This window comes from Solea senegalensis, linkage group LG4 (assembly GCF_019176455.1).
Source record: "Solea senegalensis isolate Sse05_10M linkage group LG4, IFAPA_SoseM_1, whole genome shotgun sequence".
NCBI lineage: Eukaryota > Metazoa > Chordata > Actinopteri > Pleuronectiformes > Soleidae > Solea > Solea senegalensis.
This window is the reverse complement of record NC_058024.1, coordinates 10,839,823-10,855,428: the sequence shown is the minus strand read 5'-3', so window position 1 is coordinate 10,855,428 and position 15,606 is coordinate 10,839,823. Positions and strand designations below refer to the sequence as shown.

The window sequence follows — 15,606 nt, the reverse complement described above, 5'->3', positions numbered from 1 at the left end:
CAACTTGTCAGACACTTGGAGCAGCAGCAGGACGACGAGGATGGAGGAGGAGGAGCAGGAGGAGGAGGGTGTGTTCCGTTTAGATGGTTGTAGCAGTGAGGATGCTCAACTGGGATCTGGGGCGGTCTCTCTCTCTCTCTCTCTCTCTCTCCGCTGCCCGCGTGCGTCCCGGAGTGAGAAAGAAAGGGGGAGACAGAGAGTGGAGGAGAGGCGAGAGAGAAACCTGACGCATCCGCGCGAGTGAGTGAGAGAGAGTGAGAAAGAGAGAGAGAGAGAGAGCTTTCCAATATGCAACCTGCGAGACAGCACCACGCCGTCATCTAGAGAGAGAGAGAGACAGAGAGAGAGAGAGAGACAGAGAGAGGCGGGGATGGAGAGACAGTAGTGGCGCGGCGGCTCAGCTCATCTCGGCACAGTCGGTGCTCGCATGTAGCGCGACACAATAGGAAGAGCTGCATCTTTTCAAGTCACGCGCGGATATTGTGTACGTTGTTTTATTTGTTTGTTTGTTTGTTTGTTTTTCCCCCCTGGGAGATTTAGCCGCGTGCCGTATCTACAGTGATGTGTGTGTGCGTGCACAGTTTTGTTTAGTGACAAAAAACGGATTAATCTGAGGCAGTGAATCCCTGCTGCTGTCATAACAGGTAAGATTACTGTTGTTATTATTATTATTTTAACTTGCATGATTGATTCAGTGGAGAGAAAGCCAGTCAGTGCAGATCACAAAATGCACTTTACATGACCAACTTTTCCTTTCATGACATTAAAAAGCCTGATTCTAATAAGAGAGGAAGTTTACATCCAGTATTTCACCCTCTGCTGATCTCATCTTCCTGTGTCTGTACTTTGTTGTGGGACAATATCGGGATGGGAAGCAAAGTAATCCGTGTGTGTGTGTCAGATCAGTGCAGATGTTTAGTGAGTGACGCTCCCTTGAATAATCCCTGCGGATTTTGTTGATAATGCCTCCGCCACCACCGCTGCTGCTGCTGCTGCTGCTGATGATGATGATGATGATGACCACCACCCGCGGCCACGAGAATATGTCTAGTCTTTGATACTGGGGAGGAACTTAAGCTCCAAATCTAAAACAGCATGCATTCATGCCTCAGATTGACTTCTGACTCGTCGAGGGTGAACTCATCCTGATTGAGAATTCAAAAAACGAACCCTCTCACAAGTAGAGCAGAATGATTGTGAGTGCATGTTGATATAGGAAGAGGAATCATCCTGTATGTGTCACCCTGTCACTGCTCTAATGGTGTTAATCAGTGCGTCTGTCAGTCAGAATAACTGGTAGACTTGTGTAGTGTTGGACCTGGAGTCTGGTAGTCGTGCAGTAAATGCATCGCATAGAAGCCTAGATACTAAAATGTGATTATAGACATGAGCAGCTTCTGCCAAATTCAGCTAAAAGCTTCTCATAAGTGAAAAGTAATTCCTGTCAAAGAAAAAAAAAACAATGTTCAGCTTCGAGGAAAACATAAATATAAAGTCTGGTGTGTACAGTCGGGTGAAAATGTGTGTGTGTGATGATAAGAGCAGTCAGATCAGACCATGTGCTGCACCACCAGTCTGATGATATATTGTTCTTACAGCATCAGGTCTGTGACTGAGCGAGGAGGCGTTCATTTATTTTTGGTAAATTGTCAGGGGACAAAGTTAAAAACAAGAACTTGTGGATTCTCATTTACAAAATGCGGAAAAAAAGAGGCATGGCTCAATTTTTGGCGTTGTGAATTCCAGCAGCGCTGCAGAATTTCATCATTATGCCGTTTTGTCACCCAGTTTATCCTTTTCAAATGAATCAATAATTGCAGTGTCTTTCAATTTGCCTGTTGCACTTGGTCATGTTATGATTCAGATTATTTTCCCATTAACTGTATGCACTTGAGCGGTACTTGATACCATTATAGCCTTGATACGACTGATACCGATGCCAGTCCCATACACGCCTTTGTTTTGCTTTTCTCCTCTTTTCTCCTAAAGTACGTCCACGGAACTCGCACGATCACCACATCCCGCAAAATCCTCCAGTTACAGATTCAATTTGGCTCCAAAGCAACAGTTGAAGAAACCTGTTACCTGTTTTAAACTTCATCTTTTTTAACACTTATTAAACATAGAAACGTTACACAAATTTGAGAAAAGCCATTGTATGAAAATAGTGTACTACAAGTGGAGTATTTTATTACTTACTACACATTTTGGTCACATGACATTGGTGACATATCGCTCTCTCTACAGCCAGTGCATAATTAATCGTAATTTATCCATGTGTTTACATGCGTGTCCATATGTTTATATCCATTTTTTGTCATCCACTCCAGTGCATTTGATCATATTGGCTCATCCTAACAGAAATGGGATACTGACTAGGGCTCAACGATTTTGAATATCTATTTGTGATTATTTCGACAGGGATTGTGCTATTATGATTCACTATATCAAGAGGGAATGGTCAATTTAACATCATTGTTTTAATTTTTATTAAAAAAAACATACTGTGCTGTGAATACTGTGTGATATTATGTGCAGATCTATGAGAGACAAATATGTTCTCCTCAGTCTGTAGAGTAAGATAGATCAAGGATATTTTGATATATTCAATACATACTCAGCCCTAAAACTGGCTAGAGCTTATTTAGCCTCGGGATGTCTTGATACCACTTTTCTCTGGTCTGATACGACCACCACGGTGTACTGATACCAGTGTACGTCAGATTAGTTTCTTTTAAATGACCAAGCATTTAACAACAGCGTGTTGCTGATGCGTTTAGTTTTTCAACTGTATATCATGCATTCTACTCCTCTAAAGAAGAGTATAGTGAGATAATATTGATATATCATAAGAGAATATTGTTTTTTTGTTTTATTCTCCAATATCTGATGAAGTGATTTTGACCAGTATCATATCAGCTCATCCCTAACTTAGACCTACCCCTCTTCCAATTTGAACAGCGACTAAATATTTATAATCAAGATGGTACAGACACACTGAAGCTCAATTACTTGCAAGAATGCTTCAGTGCATGCTATACGTCGGTAATAATTGCAAAAGGCATCTTATTTATTTTTTTTCCTTTTTTGTTTTGTTCGTGGTATCCGGTGGTAGTGTGGGGTGTGCTTGCAGCCTCACGGGGAGAAATTGGTGCCCCTCTTGGTGGTTTGTGACGTCCTGTAAATCTGCAATTCTGTCTGAAGTGACGGAGAACACAAGTGGCATTAAAAATACCTCAGGATGGGGTGCATTTAGAGGTGTGATATAAAAATTTCATCAAACACACTCCTCCCGCAAGAACTATCGAAGAAATGTCATCACAATCATTTTTATTTCATGTCTCTCGAGGAAAACTGGTTCAGGGAGTAAAAGGGAAAAGCGGAATGTGTGCAAAATGTTGGTGCACGCGTAAGAAATGTGACAGAGAACACTCAGCGTCGGGCTGTCTCCTTGTCATCGCATATGGAGCTGCACTTTTACTCCTCACATTGACTTGTTTTGTCACACGATATCCTTTAAGTGCTGCCGTTACAGCCACATGGGCTCTTTACATTTATCATGATAGTTTCATCGGTATTGGTCTGTCAGTTGATTTGGCTGCGCAGAGGCATGCTGGGAGATGGAGAAAGTGTGCCGGAAGATTTGTTCTTTTGTCCTCCCTCTTAATCTTACCTGTTTTATACCTCTTTGTCTCCAGGTTGGCCTGAACCAGTACCGTTGTGTGACTTACTGGTGAAAACATCTTTTATTGGAGCTTTCACACTCCTGCACAGCAGTATTTCCCCAAAGCTGTTTTGCTTGTGATGCATTATTTTCCGAGCAGAATCTATTCTCGGGCCATAGCTTACCCGCATGACATGGCACCAGGTGCCACGCAGGTGGCGGTGAAAAGCCATGGATGGCAACAATGTGTCCTGAAGTCAGTCAAAAAGATAAAATAAATGAAAATGAAATTTCCAAGAAAATACAACTGGGAACGCTGAGTGCTTGCCTTTGATCGGCTTTAATTTTTTATGACTCAGAAACCATTATGTGTTTTAAAATACACGGATCATCCACAGCATTAGAACCAGTTCACATTTCTTTGGCTCCAGCCCCCCCACCACCCTGATGTGGTGATAAAGCGGGAGTCAATGAGAGAGTTCAGTATATTCAATTCGTCTAATTTCAATTAGTCAAAGGAGAATACAACATTCTTACATTTTAAACACTATTAAAACAATGACTCCATCTAGATCTAATTTGAGGGTAGACTTTTAAGTCTATGGATTATGGATTAATGAAAAAAATACGCAGCAGTTTGTTTGATAGTCATCACAATCATAGATAAGAGAAAGGCAAACGACTGTCTTCGTCTCCTTCTTATTGTCCGTCTTATTATCCCTCTTGCTGCTGATCTGGCTCTTCTTCTTCTTGGTCTTCTCAGTCTCCGTCTTTGCTGATGGGCTACAAACATCCCTGTGCACATGCCAGACATAGCATGGCATCCGTTACGAGAGGTGCTTGATGCCCTTTTGTTTTTGTGTTTTTGTTGCTCTTCTTAATGTTCTTCATAAAACTGATGACATCACATGAAGATCAAAGGGCAACAGTGACGTGTAGGACATGACATCAGGCCTGAACTTACTCTTAGAAACTAGAAACAAATGACCGTTGGGAGTTCTCGTTCTTGACAGCATCGTCTGCGCAGAACCTGTCCGAGAACTATTGTGTGATTGGCCAGAAATGTAAAAGTGGGCGTGGTTAATGCAGAAATGTCAGTGAAGGCTCTCAGTCATCATAGTCGTCGTCTTCTTCACTAGTTGGCTGTTGGCGGCCGAACTTGCTTGCGGAAATGTGGTCATTCCCCATGTGGACTTCTCAGGAGTTGTGTTTCTTGTGAAGGATGAAATGTCCTGGCCAGAACTAACTCTGCTCTTGTTCTTGCCACCTCGAGAAAAATAACACATTTCTCTGTTCCTGCGGAGTATGTACCGGCCTGTCAAGTCCAGTCATACTTGCTTGCAGGTGTAGTTTTTATTTTATAAATTCCTTCCGGTAACTTTTCAACATTCTCTGGATCATGCATTACTGACTCTCATATGCTGGAAGTTGTCTGGTGTTGACAAAATCATGTCTAAATTGTCTTCAAACCTTTTCTTTGTTATTTATCATGAGGCGAAATTCACGTACGCAGACATTTTGTGCTCGGTTGGTTACTGGCCAGTCTATGCAAAGTGGCGATCTGCTAATGCAGACACCAGCCACCAGTGGAGCCTGTGTCCACCGATGCCAGCAGGTTGCAAACTGTCCTCAGCTAAAACGTTTTATCGCTTGACCTCTAATATCTAGTGTCCGCCTTTCATGTCTCTGACCCGATGTTTCCCTCCACAAGGACAGTGAAATATTTGACAGCTGTGTCAACCGCCACACTGAATTGAATCCCTGTATATCCGTGTATATTCGGTAACGACCATCACAAAAGCGAACTGATGTAAGTTATTAAGCCCCGCAGCTACTTCTTTTTGCCTCACTCACAGATTTTTAAAGGCGATAGTGCTGTGAGGTTTTTTTTCCGCAGCACCATCATAGAGGAGAAGACTGCACGCATGCCCCTGATACTACCACTGGGGTGCAGTTTTATGTATGCCATGCATCACAGGCTTGAACCTGGCATCACAGAGGTGTTTGACAGGGTGAGATGAGAGACATAACAAAATATCATCTCTCAGGCAGGATGCTGGAAAATGATGTTTCTTCCTTCGCCAAACTTGGATAAAAGGTTTAATAGAAAATGATCAGACGGTGTTCCAGGACAGGCCATTGAGCAGATAGAGAGAAAGATTAATTTTGTTTTTACTGTCTCCAAGTGACTGTAGAGTCGGCACTGAATGAAAGTGCGGCGAACTCGCTGTATCCTGCATCTAATACAGTTTCCATTCAGGTTTTCTGCACAGCTCAGTCTGGAGTTTGTTGCACAAGTCTGCATGGACACCAAATAAAAAAAATCCCACCTACTGCTGCACTTCTACTCTTGTCAAAGAATGACCCTGAATGAGAGTAATTTACACAAATATGTCCCTCCTTCACCATTGAAAAGTGATCGTGCGCACACTGCTGTGAATTGGAGGCCCACAGCTGTCAGGAACAAGTGCTCTTGACTGTCGTCTACTGCAGAAGAGCTCTGCGTTGTCCATCCTGTCCTGTCTCTTTTGTTCTCTTTAAGTATTTAGAATAAAGAGGGGGAAGATCCAGCGAGACAGCTCCATTTCCTGCTCTATTTATCTGGTTGTGTAAAAGCCCCGTTTTGTAATCCAATCACATTAGAATAATAGAATAATATCCGTGCTTTAGCGATGCTTTATGATGCTCTGTCACTTCCACAGCCATGTGCTTTTCAAAGCACAGTGTTCCTTTGGGGTGAGGACTGTCTGAGTCTGCAACGTTTCCCTGATTCAAACATTGTTACACACCGCCTCTCCTAGGGAATGGTTTAAATTGAGTGCTTAGTAAGGGCAACGCCAGACAGCAACCAACTTCAGTGGGTGAAGGAGGGGGGGGTCTGAGTACTGGGATGGCTGCATTATTAAATGTATTTATATAAGGCCTGCAAACTGTTTTTTTTTGTTGTTTTTTTCTGTCTCTGCTTCTTGTTGATGCACTTGACTTGAATGTGAATTTGTGTTTACGGAAGATCAACAAGAGCACACTTGCAGTGTATTGTGCTCCACTGGGTGTGGCTGCTGTGTCAGAGCCGTCTTTCCTTCCTCATCTAGAGCAACATAAGCACTCAATAAAACTGTGTTTCCCCCACAGGGTATTGTTATTTGCTTTGTCTGAATGGAGATTAAAGGACTTGAGGGGAGCAGCTGGGACGATTCAAAAGTACGCTTTAAATACAATCTGAAAGCCGTATTTGCTGCGTAACTGCCAATGAAATACAAGGACCCCCCCCCCACACACACACACAGTCTCTGTGCCCGATTCTTTCACAATCGTTTTGGAGGGTGGAGTCATGCTGACAGAAAAATAAATGGGCTAACTTCAACCGAAGGTGTGACATGTTAGGATTTTGGAGCACAGAGATATTTTCCTTAAAGAAAACAGATTGATGTGCTATCCATAGCAGCATCTAAAGCTAAATATGCACACACTCATGCCGTGCACACACAGGAAAACCATTTAAATTGTCTTTGTATTTCTTCAGAAGCTAGAACGCTACAAAGGACAGCTGCTTAAAAAAAATGGAGCATCTCACTTGACAGTACAGGCGGTGTGTCAAAAGAAGGGGGTTAATTTGAGTAAAACGACAAGAAATAAGATGGAAATAAAGGTTAGCAAGAGGGGTCATATTAATCACCTTGGTAGAGAACCTTTTAGTTTAATTTGTTATTTAATTCAGTTAGTTTTTTCAGTACAGCAAAATCACCTGCATTTTGATTTGTGATCGTAACATGGCTTGACAAGATCACTGAGATGATTCACTGGCACCATGAAAGTTTTCATTCACTTTGAACCAAACTGCATTGTGGGTCTGTTGCTTTGCGTTGCTTTGCTTGTGGCAAAGGTTTATGTGCAACAGTGCTATAATTGGCCAGTTAAAATACATTATGTATGCAAATATTTAGTTTTGTTTAGATCATTTATTTCAAACATGTTCAACATTTTTTTTTTTTTTTACATTTACATTTCCTTTTTGTCACATGTTTGAAAAGGATATGCTCAGGTTTTATTTTCATCTGACCATATGATTGACAATCAGGAGCTGGTCATTAGGGGTTAATCTGTGCTTGTTCCATCGTGTATCCTACACGATGTGTGATGCTCATCTTTAGAGAATGCATCAGGAAATTATCAACATTATACATATTTTACTGTATACCAATAACAATCCAACTCTGTATAGGGATCATCATCAAAGTCCTCTCTAAAATAAAATAAAACTTATATTTCAATATTTCAGGAAAGATTAAATTAAATTAAAGTAATCCTCATGAATTTAAATGAAATACCTCTGTTGTTTTGTCTGTTCTAGTCTACACCGACCATTTTCAGCCCCAGTCGGCGTCGAGTTTTTTAACCCGCAGCCCCGGGTCTGTGTTTGATCTGCAGTCTCGGGTTGATTAGTGAGACTTGCCGAAGCAAACTCTGAACAGCTGTAGCCAAAGCCTGCAACAAACTCAGCTGTCTGCAGCCAAACAGACGAGGATGTTTGCTCAAACCTGAACAGAAATACACGGCTCCAGAAAATGGAGTCGGAAAAAAAGAGCAATAAAACATTGAGCGTGTGTGTGACTTAATTTGGGTACGGAGATTATTGTCGTGCGTCATATAGTGTGAAGTCACAACAAGCGATGGCTCAATAGCACCTTTTTTTGTGTGTTTCCTGCATCATTATCATGAGTACTGATATCGGTCTCATTTTTAACATTTTCTCCTCTCACAGCAGACATGATCACTGCGGTTTACCAGACTGTGCATACTCACGCACGGTACATATGCGTCATTTAGGTTTTTCGTTTTCCGATATCCGATCCAGTGATTTTTGACTGATATCAAATTTATACAGTGTATCGTATCAGCTCGTCCCGACTCACACAGCAATCTACTATCAACCACATTTGACACAATGGATGGTCTCTATGTTTTACCCCTTACGTAGCAAACATCTATTTAAGTGGTTTAGGAGTGGCACTAACTGCAAATCTAACCCTAATCTAAGCCAATACTATGTAAACAGGAAAAGTAGCTGAACTATATTATTTATTTACTAGAAATTTATTGTCTAATTTGTGTGCAAATGACTCGGCACAGCTACAATCTACTGGGTTCCGGTCCAGGATGCATGAATTGTGTCAACAGCCTCTTTGGCCGTGGTTTTTGTATGTTTTGACATTTATGTAATGGCTTTTAAAATTAAAACGATCAAATTAGGGTTTCATAATCATGCTCCTTCATTCATATTTAAAGTGGTTTAGTATATTAAGTGAATTTCTTCCAGCAAAGGACGTTCAGGATATGCATGTGTTTGCTGATATGCTCATTAGTAAATGGACACTTTTTTTTATAGCTGTTGTTATGAATGTCTTCTAATTGTTAAGTGAGGAAAATATGATGCGGTGTCTTCTCTGGTTGTTATGACTTGTGTTTTACCGCTGATTGAAGGCCCTTGGAGACTTTCATTTAGTTTTGTTTTGTATCCGGATTCTCTAATCAACATTGTTACGGCGACGAAGGACATCATATTCATGGCAAAATAAGTTTAGACAGAACTGCAGACTATGCAAACTGCAGGTATTAAAAATCTCATCTATTCCTCAAATGAAATAATTAGGCATTCCAAAAGTGGCACTGTTTGTTTAGCGGACCATTTCGTCTGTCTGTGGTTCAGATAAATGAGATTCTGTTGTCATTGTATGCGAGCACAATTAGTTGGTTCATCCATTAAAACCAAGGAAGACGAGAATAAAGAACAGAAGTGTGTTTGTTTTAGAGAAATTCTCATCCATTCAGCCTCATAATGTTGTTGTGTCAGACAAGTTGTAAGCTCAGATTTACCTTTTATGAACAACTGATGACTTGAGCTGAGATAAAAACCTGATTCAGTGATAATGGCCTGGCCTCACACCCACATTCAGCAACAAGTCAAAACTATTTTTTCACTTCCATTCTCCCTTATTGATTTCTCCTGAGATCCCCAACACATTCTTTGTCTTTTATGTACCTTTCAGATTTATTTGTCAAAAACAATTCCGTTTATTGAGTGCTGTATTATTGTTGTTGCTAGACTAGTTTTGTGCCACAGCCATGTCCAAATGGCTTTTATACAAATCCACCGGACATCTGGGACTGTCATTAATTTAGTTATCCACTGTGCAGATGCAGAGATGTGCCTTCTAAAAGCTGTAGCTTATGTCATGGTGGACATTTTTAAATCTGTTTTGTCTTAAATGTCCAATGTGGAACATTTAGGAAGAAACTGGCAGAAACTGAGCATACTACCCATAAGTATGTTTTTATACAAGCACTTTAATATAAGTCATTTGTTCATGAAAACATGGAAAATGACTTATTTTATTATTTCTTCTTTCCTCTGTGTTCTCATTCTGGGCTTCCACCAGTGCTGCCTTCATCCCATCTTGGACTCTGTTTGGCTACAGAGATGAAGTGGGTTGTCACGGACTCTAATCAGATCTCCAGCAGACAGACAATCGGAATGAGCAACATCAAGCCTCTTTTTCTGTGTGTATTTGAAGATTTAACACTTCATCTGGCAACTGCTGATTAAACTCTGATCCAAGGCTGTTGCTGAAGACAGACTAGAAATCTGAGTGTGAACTAGGCTTAAACTGTTGTATGCACTGCTTATTTTATATGTCAGTCAATGAAAGGGTTTAGTGATTATGTCCGTCCTTACCCAAGAAACAGTCATATTAGTTCATTATACTTAAATTACTTTACCCTTTATGTTTTTTATGACGAGCGAAACGGAACAAGACGTCATGCCAATGGAAGAACCACAAAATCTTAATAAACAAACAAAAAAAAAACTCTCTTAAAATAAGTTCCTCAGCCAGGCTTCAGACCAGCTCTTGAGATGTGTCAGGGCAACAGAGTTTGGAAAAGTCACTCTCCATTTCCAAACTCTCCGAATACACCTCTCACATCAGCAGTGATGTGGATGCACAGCAGAGATCTGTTTCCCACAGCTGTCATACCTTAGTTTTACCACCAGCACAGCTTTACAGTGAGCTCCACGTAACAGCATGAAGTGTAAAATTAAGCTTCAGGCTGGTGACATATGTTACTGTAAATTCGCAACACGGGCGGTGCTGCCCATGTATGCTAACCCTCCTGCGGCTTGAGTGAATCTGCAGCTGGTGTCATGGACTGTGACTGTGGAGCAATTAAAAACAGTTTTTCATGTGTTTTTTTGCTTGATGTGACAGCCCATAGTAGAGCCCATGTATGACTGAACTCTGGAATAGTTCAGTTATGAGTGTGTGGTCACTGGTCATGCAGATATTTACAGTTAACAGATAATAATAAATAATAATCAGCTGTAATGCCCATTCCTATATTGAAGAGAACTACTTAGTCAGAAAGTGTTTAGTGTGGCTGGGGGAAAAAATACAGTGAAATATCGCAATATTTTCGCTTTTGAGATACCAAATGTCCATTTTCTTTTTAGCATATCATTTTTTTGTGGTTTCAGTCCAGTAGATGGTGCCAATTGTTCAATCTCACTAGAGCTGTTATATTAGTATTCCCAATATGTGATTTCGCAAATACAAAATACTAGTATTTTGCAATGTTGCGATAATATTGTATCATGACTTAAATATCATGATAATGTTGTATCGTGACTTAAATATCATGATAATATCATGACTTAAATAGCATGTCAGTGTCGTATGGTGACTTAAATATCATGACAATATTGTATTGTTACTTAAATATTATGATAATATCGTGACTTAAATATCATTACAATGTTGTATCGTGACTTAAATATCATGATAATATTGTATTGTTACTTAAATATTATGATAATATCGTCACTTAAATATCATGATAATGTCGTATCGGGTATCGTATTTTTGGTCTTTGTTGGTATTAACTTAAACAAATGAATTGATTCTCATGTGTGTATAACTGGCACAGAAATACAACAATCAACAATCAAGAATAGAGCCGTTATCACAAAAGCTGCTCAAAACAGTTGGCACAAAAAAGTCGCAGTTCTCTCCTTACAATGTTTGCATCACCTGAAAATAAAACTTAAGTGTCAGTGTGGAGGCCACAAACCCTTGTATGAAGCAGTTCAAGTGTTAACAGCTGTGAGTTATTTAAGAAAATGTAAAAACTAATATGAAAGTTCTTAATAAAAAGTGACAGGGACTTGAAGCTGACCACTTGAACTCTGAGAACAGAGCACATTACATAATCTGTCTGGTTCCTGCTCTGTACACAGACCTTGTGTTGACTGCTCCTCAAATCAAAAGAGTGTAAATGTATACTGGACCTTGTGCAACTTCTTTGATATTATATTCCCTTTAGAGTCCCTGTCATCCTCAAAAGCAAGAACACTGCCACCTCGACATGCAGCAGCAAAGAGCAAGGCAACTAAAGCTTTGCTAATTAAATGAGCTGTAATTCTGGTTACTGAAGCTGACACTGGCGCTTGTGTGAGTCACACATTTTAAATAATAATTAAAAGAAAAGAAGAATGTTGCTTCAAAAAAAGAGAATCCAAATCTGTCCCTCTGCATCATAGTTGCTTTGTTATCACAATACATGCGTGTAGAAATCTGATATATTTGACTCAACAGTTAATTATCTTGACTGGTGTGGCATTGCTTGTTTGCAGTTTGCCAGTGTTGTGAAGGAAAGTGAGGCTGTTAAAGTGGAGCTATGCAGTATTTTTACCCTTTATCCTTTTAATTTAACAGCTCTCCACTCCCCCTACTCTATGTTAGCGAAAAAACCACCCTTGCAAGATCAGGGCTGCTGACCTGGAGTCGTCAGAATAAGAAGGTCTTGCGTAGTCTCAGGTCTCGCGAGAAACACAAAATGCTTCACTGCGCTACACACACACACACATGCACACCCTTGTAGGGTACTGGCTACAAGATCAAAGCAGTGATAGCGTTATTTTAGACATTTATTATGGCAGAGCTGGCAAAAAAAGAGCAGAAAAAACTGTTGTCGGAGGAAGCGAGGAGGCAGAAACGACCAAAGGGGCCACCAGGGTTTCCACACTTTGGTTGACATCCAATTCAAGCACTTTTCAAGGACTTTACAGGACCAATTCACTCAAATTCACGACTTTGTTCGCCAGCTCCGTTGGAAACAAATGCACATGGCCAGGAGAGTGGAAGGGAAAGGGCGCGTCAGCAGTGAGTATTTATGATTGGTAGATAATGGATGAATGGATGTTTCTGGTGGTGTCTTAATAATATGTACTCCAAAACTCTAGGGGGAGCTCCGTAGAGTTAAAGGTGAAAAAAACAACTAAACTTGCAAATGTGTGAGCATATACAGATTTCATTAAAAAAAAAGAATCCCCCTGGTTTAATTGAATGCTGGCCTTGTGGCCGGTCTGACTGGAAATAACGTTTTTCCTCCTTCTGTAGTCCAGTGTAACGTTCATCCAGCTGCATCCTGTGAGAAACTGAGTGTTAGATACACTTTTCTTAAAGTTGAACTGTCCCCTTCATCACTGCTGATTCTGTTTGGCTCTATTCCTTGAAGCCACAGAAAACAAGACGATGGATCTGTTATCCCAGTGCAGTACATTAACCAAATGTGTTATCTCTTCCAAAGCTAATTTAATTCAAGTTGTGATTCTGCTCCTCCTGCTCAAAGACATCAGTTTCGACTTGGAAACAAGGCTTGTAATAGATGGCTCTTGTCCTGTGTCCTGCATTAATGTATTTTGGGATTGCTAACAGTGCACTGGGAAATAAAACTGGTGATTTAATGGTGACAATGCTCTTTCAATAGCACCATGGTAGACGTATTACTCCTTGTCAAGGTAGATATTGCATTTCTCAGAATGGAACAGGCAAACAATTATGGATGCAAATGTGTAAATTTTTATTGTGAGTAGATCTATTGATCATGTCCTTCCCTTTGGCCTGTAGCATCAAACTCATTATGAACAAATGCAGATGCAATACACCCACTGGTCACTTCAGTCACTAATAGAGTTACACTTGCTGTGGTCTTCTTATGTTGGAGATCATATGCTTTAAGTCTGAGGAGTTGTGCATGCAAAGATAGTCTTCTGCATTACTTTTCAATCATCTCAAGCCAGTCTGGTAATTCTCCTCTGACCTTTGGCATCGAAAAGGCATTTTCTTCCTGAGCTGGTGCTTACAGAATGTTTTGTCTTTTTTCCAACATACCATCTCCGTAAGAGATGGTTGTCTGCGAAAGTCTCAGTTGATCAGCAGTCTCTGAAATACTACATTGGCTTGATTTGGATTACCAGGCTGGAATTTTCCTAATAGAAGGTCTGTGTGCACACAGAAATACCATCCCCTTCCATTCTCATTCTGATGCATGGTTCGAGCTTCAGCACGTCATCTAGATCATGTCAGTCAGTCAGTCATCATCTACCGCTTTATCCTCCACCAGAGGGTCACGGGGGGTGCCAATACCAATTTTGGACTGTGGGAGGAAGCCGGAGAACCCAGAGAAAACCCACACACACACACGGGGGGAGAACATGCAAACTCAATGCAGAAAGGCCCTTGTTCCAACCGGGGTTCGAACCAGGGTCTTCTCGCTGCAAGGCAAGAGTGCTAACCACTATACCACCATGTGCGCCCTAGATCATGTCTACACGCCTAAATGCATTCAGCTGCTGCCACGTGACGGGCTGATTAGATATTTCTGTTAACAAGTAGTTTAACAGGTGTACCAAATTAAGTGGCCTGCCGGGTGTATATTACATCAATCTGCTTTAGCGGTACAGAGCCTGGCTGTAATTTGGGGAATTAGGGGATATTAGCATTATAAAAGTAAATTGTATTATGAATGTGAAATAGTAGAAGTAGATGTGCTATCAACAGAAGTGGCAGCAGTACTATTAAAGCCCTGGAGAGAATAGTATTAAGCAGTAGCTCTGTTGTAATTGTATTACTACAGTGACAATGACAGGGCCATTTAATCATTGTGCTGTGTTCACTAAGAAGTGGACATTTATTTTTTCTTTTGACATCTTTGCTGTTGCTTTTTAAAGTGTTTTGGAAAGTTGTGTGTCATTGTAATAATGTGTGTCATACTCACAAGCACTGGTAAACTCTTGGCCAGAACCTTTGTTAACAACACTCAGCTGGAGATGCTCCATGTAGCCAGGGCATTTATCTACTTCCATTTTCCTGGCATCAAGTAAGTAAATACATTGCAGCAGAAATAGACAAAAGCAAGTTAGTGAGTTCCTCAGTAGTGTGTTATCTTTAGTTGCAGGGGCACTTTATCAACTCCGGGCAAAAAGGGTTGGAAGGACCAAAGCAAAAATACTAAAAAAAACAGACCATAGAAATGTGTAGATAAATAAGTCACTAGACGTAACTACAGCTCTATAAGTGAGAAGTGGCTGTGTAGACTATTTTCACTGTTGTTAAAAGTGGCATAATTATTATTCCTTTTTCATCTAAAGTGACAACATATGAGAACCAGTTTGTTTCCCCCATGACAGAGTTCCGCTAATATACTTGGTCTTTCTCGCGCTCGTGCATCATCATATTGTTTTGTACAGTTTCATCTCATTAATGCTGGTGTGAAAGTTTAAATTGAAACAAAACCGGTAAAGCGCTTGGTGCTTTCACAACACTTACTTTACTATGCAAAAACTAGCACTTCAAGAGTTTCCGAGAGACACTCTGACAACCTTCTGTATCATGTAAGAAGATAAAAGGCCTCTTTTCTGTAGGTGGAGACAGGAGAGGGAGCTGGCAGGTAGGGAATCTGAGAATAATGAGAACGCGGCCTATTCAAACAGTTTGTTGTGCCTTTTTCATGTGTTTCAGTGGTTTTGTCTCATTCTTGCGCTCTGTGTTCTGAAACGTTGTGCTGTCTATACTGAATCACAGCAGGGTGGAGTCATAATGCGTCTT

The 15,606-nt window shown here is 40.6% G+C and overlaps 1 protein-coding gene across 2 annotated transcripts in view; it reads left to right on the top strand.

Annotated features, from left to right (window-relative positions):
- Positions 1-256: 256 nt before the first annotated feature.
- The window catches only part of LOC122768736 (contactin-4-like), a 178,221-nt gene continuing 162,871 nt past the window's right edge, over positions 257-15,606 (top strand). The window contains exon 1 of one of the 2 annotated variants that reach the window (XM_044024934.1): positions 257-644. The gene's annotated coding sequence lies outside the window, so the exon portion shown is untranslated. The remainder of the gene's footprint in view (positions 645-15,606) is intronic. The other variant, XM_044024933.1, reaches the window with a different exon arrangement.